Source organism: Euprymna scolopes, chromosome 9 (genome assembly GCF_053919585.1).
Source record: "Euprymna scolopes isolate OS-2025 chromosome 9, ASM5391958v1, whole genome shotgun sequence".
In the NCBI taxonomy this organism is placed as follows: Eukaryota; Metazoa; Mollusca; class Cephalopoda; order Sepiida; family Sepiolidae; genus Euprymna; species Euprymna scolopes.
The window spans coordinates 25678565-25686491 of record NC_136490.1 but is presented as its reverse complement, the minus strand read 5'-3'; the positions used below and the strand labels follow the sequence as shown (position 1 = coordinate 25686491).

Below are 7927 nucleotides of genomic sequence, written 5' to 3'. Positions count from 1 at the left end.
TTTATTTTCAAAACAGGAACGTCCAAAAGTAAGGGACAAAATTAAGAAAACCAATGTAAACAGCAAAAAACAACAAAAAGAAACAATAAAAAGCACATGTACAATCAATATTTAGTAAATGAAAATTTGCTCTTAATGACAGCTGCACATGTTCGACTACAAGAACGAATCAGTTCTCGACAATCCTCGCTATTAATTTTAGACCATTTTTCTTGAAACTTCACCCACAAATCCTCCGTGTTAGTGGGATTTTTTTTATTGGATTTACGTCAGGACTTTGCGGTGGCCAATCCATAATTTCGAAATCTTGCTCGCTAAGGTAACTCATTACCACCTTTTGCCTTATGACATGGGGCATTATCTTGCATAAAGGTAGCCCTATCGAAACCGGAATTCTGTATGATTGGCACAACATGATCTTTAACAATGTTTTTATAGATCTGTGCGTTTACCCGCGTTTGTAACCGGACAAGAGGCGTTGCCCCTTGGCTAGAAAACATTCCCAATACCATGACGCTTCCGCTCCCAAACTTGACAGTTTTCTTAGTACACTTTGCACTTAATCTTTCACCAATACGTCTCTTTACGTTGCCTTTTCCATTATTTTCAAATAAATTAAACTTGCTTTCATCACTGAAAAATACTTTTGCCCAATTTTCATATGTCCAAATTACATACCTGTTTGCAAACTCTAATCTCTTGTTATTCTTCGAACTAACAAGTGGTTTCTTCCCTGGGGTTCAATTAAACAGCCCTATTTCTTGCAGTCGTTTAGAAACAATCTTTCTTGACACATTAACATATGAGGTACTATTCATAACCCTTTTAATTTCAGTGCAAGACTTAAAACGGTCCTTTAATAACATACTCTGCATTATTCGATCTTCTCTTGCTGTAATTTTGCGGGGTCTGCTGGTTTTAAAAGCACTATTTTGCCAGTATCCTAGTAGTTTCAACAACTCTGCCTACGACACTTTTGGAACGTTTCATTTTCTCTGAAATCTCTCTAATGGTGTGCTTTTCATTATGTAGCTTCACAACAGCTTGTCTCAGAGAGTAATCAAGTTTTTAGCGTTTCACTATGGTGCTGGCTTAAACTACGTTTACAAATGACTAGGTAAGACTTATTCTTTAGAGGAAATCAAAAAATTTGAATGTAGACTACTGTTTACATTATTTTTCTCAATTTTGTCCTTACTTTTGCACGTTCCTACTTTGAAAATAAATAATTGTTATAATTCTTTTTCTATCGTTTGCAAATGATTCAAATTTTAGTATGTTATTATGAATGATAACGACTACCAGTTGTCAACATTTCAGCTTTTCACGATTATTATTTCTAACAAATATTAGGTTTTAAAATCTTGTCCCTTAGTTTTTGGACGCTACTGTATATATGTGTGTATATATATATATATATATATATATATATATATATATATATATATTTTCTTACACACACCTACATATATATATAGTAAGTAAACGGACTCCCGGACAACCCTCAGCAACCTTTCCCATATAATTGATTTTATATATATATATATATATATATATATATATATATATATATATATATATATATATATATATATATATATATATATGTATATATATATATGGCAATTAAATTTATTATAAAGACCCTCTGTAATAATGGCCTTCCGCTAGACATTGTGGAATTTACAATACAAAAATAAAGTTTTAATTTTCATAAAATTAAACAAATTTCAGTAAACATATCCTATTTAACTACCTTGACGTACGGCACAATCACGTTGACATACCGGTTCCCGCCAGATCACCAAAGTTAAGCAACGTCGAGCCTGGCTAGTACCAGATGGGTGACCATTTGGAAATTCTAGGCGCTGTATGTGCTTTCCGCTTATCTCGGCATTGTTTCCAGTCGTCCTTGCCACTAGTATTCAACAATGTCGCCTCAGGAGAGGTGGGGTGTGAGACTGCACAACTCTTACCACAAAAATTTCATGCGCAGGCACCCTTACCGTGTCCATCCATAGTCTGTCAAGACTGAAGGAAATATTACCTTGACTAGGTAACATAAGTGACCGATTTGCCCAAAAAATATCGCTGTAGGTAGAACAATGTTATTTTACATCGAATCTATATGTCGTTTTTTCTGCGACTTATATTGTTCTGAATTCGACCCCCCCCTAATAAATTGTTTGTTTGTATGTTTAAATATAGTAGCGGTTTGCATTACATGGGCGGGCGTCGCAGAGATTGGATTTCCGGGTCAAACAACATATTTCATCAAAAATTTGAAACGCAAATTATTCAGCGTCCGATGTTTTAAATAATACATACGGTTCAGCAATTTGTGAGAACCTTATAAATAACCGAGTTTGTGCCTCCAGGTTTAGTGTTAACTTGTTCTCCATTCTAATCCAGTTACACTACCTCTTTCATCTGAGAATTTTAGAAACTATTTGCGTTAAATATTTGATATATATACATCTATACACAGTCATATATATATATATATATATATATATATATATTATTTTGGGGCTGAGAGGGCTCCCATAAGCCGTGGTGAAGGCAACCTTTCTATGAGAAGCAAATTCTCTTATTTAAAAACCCATAAAGCGGGAGACCATTACCTGCATTAAGCTGGTCTGCAGTTTAACTTGTTGCTGGTTATCTTTCTCTTGCTCGTTGCTGGATCTTAACATTTTGAACCGAGAGAGAGAAAGAGAGACTTAGCTGTCGTACAAAGCTAAAACTCTGTAAAATCATCTGTGTATAGATACTCTCTCAGGCATTTGTCTATTAAAATGGTCCTGTGGCGATAAAAGTCATTTTTGGGTTCAGGAACTTAAGTGTCTGCTGGAGTGGCACTCGTCTGACAAGACGTTGCAATCATCATATATATATATATATATATATATATAGAGAGAGAGAGAGAGAGAGAGACAGTTGTATAAAAGATAAAGGTGAAAAGACGGAATATACATAAACACACACGCGCGCGCACGCACACACACACGCACGCGCGCACGCACACACGCGCGAGCGCATGCATACACGCACACACGCGCGAGCGCATGCATACACGCACACACACTCTCACACACACACACATATATATATATACAGAGAGAGAGAGAGAGAGAGAGAGAGAGAGAGAGAGAGAGAGCGAAAGAGAGAAAGAAAGATAAGGAGAAAAAAGCAAAGAAACAACAGAGGAAGGTAATAAAGAAATAATAAAACTGAAATAAAGAAAGGAATTACATGTGCACTAATAGCTAGACAAAATATAGATCATCCGTGTTATGATGTTATAGTTGCCCACCACCACCACCACCAAGGTGATTATTGAGCAATTTACACCCGTGCTTTATTTGCGATGACATCATAAACATTATGAGTTCCCTTTTTCATTACCATCACAAATATCAAAAGTCCCCCCCGTAGCCAATGTTGGTTAGAAACATCTTTGCAGACATTATTATTGCGGCCTTTGAACGGAAACCGAATGTCTTGGCTCGAATAACATTATTCTCTCTTATCCAAACAATATGCATGACGTCACAAAGGTTACTTTAAGGAGCAGCACCCTTCGCCGAAAGATGAAGAAGAAAAAAGATGGTCGTATCTTTCATCTCAGCTCTACCCCTGCAACTGTCCTTTATATTTTATTGAAAGAGTTTCGTTTCGGTAGGAGTTGTAAAATCCCTCTATGCCTCGTCAGAGGGGGTGAAGTTAATGGCTATAAATTCATAGGATGTATGAAATATAATTTTGTTCTAATTGCTTCTTAAAACCATAAAGTATGACCTTAAAAGAAATAAAAAAACATAGACGAATTTCATAATTAGAAGTTGTTATATTTGTAAACAACCAATCATCCTTTCTGTCTTTTCAAGCCTTTTTTCTCATATATATATATATATATATATATATATATATATATATATATATATATATATATATATATATATATATATGTATATATATATATATATATATATATATATATAAGAGAGAGAGAGAGATAGAGAGAGAAATAAAAAAGGAACAAACAGGTCATGTTCATAAACGTTTCGTCTTTATTTCGATATTTCCTCTAGATGAATTAAATTAAGAAAACAAAAGACCAATACAAATATTTGAAAATATATTTTTGATGTAATGAAATTCATGAGCCTGTTCCATTTCAGAAACGGAAAAAGTCGTTGGAAATTCAAAAATAAGGGGAGCATAGCATTGTGGAAGAATGAGATTTTTTCATTTATATATATATATATATATATATATATATATATATATATATATATATATATTATGTCAGCCCCTTTAAGAAAGTCGGTTATTATGTTGAGCACTTTAGATTGAATTGGTTGGTTGGTTGTTTTACGGCATATCAACCTTTCTCAGGTTATTTAATGCCGAATCTAGTTATTTTGAGGAACGATTTTTAATGGAGTATATTTTTTTTACGTCAGATTCTATTTAACCCATAGTTGGGACCCTAACAGGTACTACCACTCCGGGTCAGAGTGGACCTGGGAGCAATGGCAATCAAAGGGTGGTTCCACACTCCCCAAAGCCCGCAAGGTTGGGCCTCACCATCGGATATAGTTTTAGGTCATATCCAGGACCCGAGCACTTTAGATTTGAAATAGATAGTCGGTCACCTAAACTTGCACCGAGGATCGTGATGTTATCACTATGGCCGGACATTTAAAAAATAAATGTTAAAATTTCAACGATATTTCTCGCGGTTGAGATTGGCCGTGACGTTTGTTCCTTGCTAATTAAGGCAGAGATGGCTCCGTGGCCGGGTTCGAATAGTGTCACCCTGCACTGATGATTCCCGGTGGATGAAACAGTAGTGTCTGTAAGTTTAAAATTTTTTTTATTGTAATAATTATATATATATATATATATATATATATATATATATATATATATATATATATATATATATATATAAAGCTGAATGTGTGTGTGTGTGTGTGTGTGTGTGTCTGGTCACGAATAGGCTCCTATATGGTTGACTATTTTAAAAAACTTATTACATATACTGATAGAAGATGTATCGAGACACATGAATGGGTATATTTGATCTGGCAGAACGGTGGTTCATTAAAATTGTGGGGTCTTCGTTCGCACCTGGTCCACAAAGTATGGAAATAAAAAATTTAAAAATTAAAAAAAAAACGTTTACAAGTGTTTTTGATAAAGATGTACATAATAATACTTTGATAAGTATGTTTTAACTTAAATAGGGATGGTATAATAAAATTGTGGGGTCTGCGTTCGGACTTGGCCTCCATAGAATGAAAATTAAAAGATACTCTTACTTAACTTCTTAATCTGACCCTCAAGATCAACATGGGCATGGAATATGTGCCTATATTAAAGATGGCTTTCCATGTGGTAGGGACATCTCCAGAGAAGATCCTAACTTACCCTATATGTGCTTCCGGGTTGCATTAGCTCACACTACTGCATTTATATTTATTCTCTGTCGCTCTCACAACAGCGGAGTTACTGTCTTTAAAAGCATATCTTAGAAAATTGACCATGTCCTATCTGCTTATCCTTCAGCTAACATTCACGTATGTGGAGACTTCAATGTTCACAACGTCGAATGGTTGACACACTCAAACAAGACCGATGATGAGGGGAGGTTCTATCATGATTTCTCCATTGCTTATGACCTCACTCAGATTTTTCACGAACCCACCCGTGTGCCCGACAATGACGGCCAGTATGCGACTCTACTAGACCTTTTTCTCACAACTTGCCCTGAGCTATGTTCAGTTTCTATTCTGTCTCCTCTTGGATCTTCCGACCACTCTGTTGTATCAATTAAGATGAAAATGAAATGAAGTCCCCAGACGTACCTCTCCATCGTACAGTATATCGATACACTATGGCTGACTGGGATAGCTTCCGTACATTTATATCGGATCTACCTCTGCATTCCATGTTTAAAAAGGGTGTGTCCTCTATAGTATCAGACCTGACGGAATGGTTAATTTTAGGTATAGACCGTTTCATACCCTCGAAAATGTTCCAGCAAAAAACTAACAGCCAGCAAAGGTTCTCTGCAGAATGTGCTGCTGCCATTGCGCACAGAAATCATTTTTTCCACTGCTTCCAACGTAATAGATGTATTGAAACTAAAGCCGCTTTCAGGACTGTCAGCAACCATTGTAAGAAAGTATTAAAGAACACAAGAGAGTTTTATGCTCAATCCGTCAAGTCCAAAGTAGCTGAGCAGCGGCTTGGTTCCCACCAGTTTTGGCAAATAGCAAACAGAATCCTGAACAGAAGCGTGTGCTCTATCCCAACTATCATCAATAGACCTGAGGTAATCTCGTCAGCATCAGACAAAGCTAAACTCTTTGCCAAGAACTTTGCAGCTAATTCTACCCTTTGCGACCAAGGCCGCCAACCCAATATTTCCTCCTGTGTCAGAAAACACGCTATGTGATATACATATATCTGTACGTGATGTTGCCAAGCTTATCAAAAACCTTGATTCCAGTAAAGCAACTGGCCCTGATGGTATTCCAAGTATAGTACTCAAAAGACTTCGACCAGAGCTAGCCCCCATACTTACAAAACTGTTTAAACGTTGTCTTAAGGAGAATAGCTTCCCATCACCCTGGAAAATCTCATCAGTATGCCCTGTATTTAAGAATTCAGGTTATCGCTCATCTCCCTCTCAGTACAGGCCAATAAGTCTCCTGTGTGTCATGAGTAAGTTGCTGGAATCTGTGTTAAATACAGAAGTAATCGACCATCTCAACAAAAATAACCTTCTCAGTGACACTCAATATGGTATCCGTCCTGCTAGATCTACAGCAGATGTGCTTACGGTTATATCTCATAGGATTAGCAAATCTCTCGACGGAGGCAACCTTTCTAGAGCAATTGCTTTTGACATATCTAAGGCCTTTGATAGGCTATGGCATAAAGGTTTTCTTCACAAGATCTCTAGCTATGGTATAGCTGGAAATGTCTTCTCAATTATTAAATCATTTCTTTCTGATAGGTTCATAAGAGTAGTAGTTGAGGGGCAAAAATCAGAAGCTCACAGGATTAATGCCGGTGTCCCTCAGGGGTCCATACTGGACCCAACTCTTTTCCTGATCTACATTAATGATCTTCTATATCACATCCTTACATCATTTGTTGACATTTATGCTGACGACACTACCATTTATGGTAGCACATCTAAGACAGTAAACGACCAAGTTCTCTCCAATTCTCTCTCCTCTGATCTTGAGCACGTAGTACAATGGGGACAGGAGTGTTGGTTACTTTTAATGCATCTAAAACCAAGCTTCTCTCTTTACATCATCAACATTCTGATCCACATCTGGCATCAATTGAAATGAATGGCTCTCGTCTCCAGGAGACCTCAAGTTTTGACAAGCTTCTGGGCTTGACCTTCACTGCTGATTTTAAATGGAACACGTACATCAAATCTGTTGCCAAGGCCGCTGGAAAAATGGTGGGATCTTTCATTCGATTCAGTAGATATCTCACTGCTGATGCAATTCTCTATCTATATAAGAGTCAGGTACGTCCAAGGATGGAGTACTGTTGCCACATCTGGGCAGGAGCTGCTAGAAAGGACTTGTCCTGCCTCGATAGAGTTCAAAATAGACTTCGTAGCCTCGTAGGAGATGTCCTTTTCTCTTCCCTGCAACCTCTATCTCACAGAAGAGATGTTGTGAGTTTGTCTTTGATGTATCGTTATTTTCATGGAAATTGTTCGACTGAGCTTCAGTCTATGGTCCCCCCTTGCCTAACTTTCACAAGAAACACTCGTTTAGCTGAAAACACTATCAATAATTCCCCCCCACTCTTTATCTGTGCCTAAACCTAAACGTAGATTCCATGAACAAAGTTCTTTCTTAGAACTGCACGCCTGTAGAATTGT

General features: G+C 36.9%; 1 pseudogene; it reads left to right on the top strand.

The window, feature by feature from the left end:
* Window positions 1–1760: 1760 nt before the first annotated feature.
* LOC145285099 (5S ribosomal RNA) lies at window positions 1761–1877 on the top strand (annotated as a pseudogene).
* Window positions 1878–7927: the final 6050 nt, after the last annotated feature.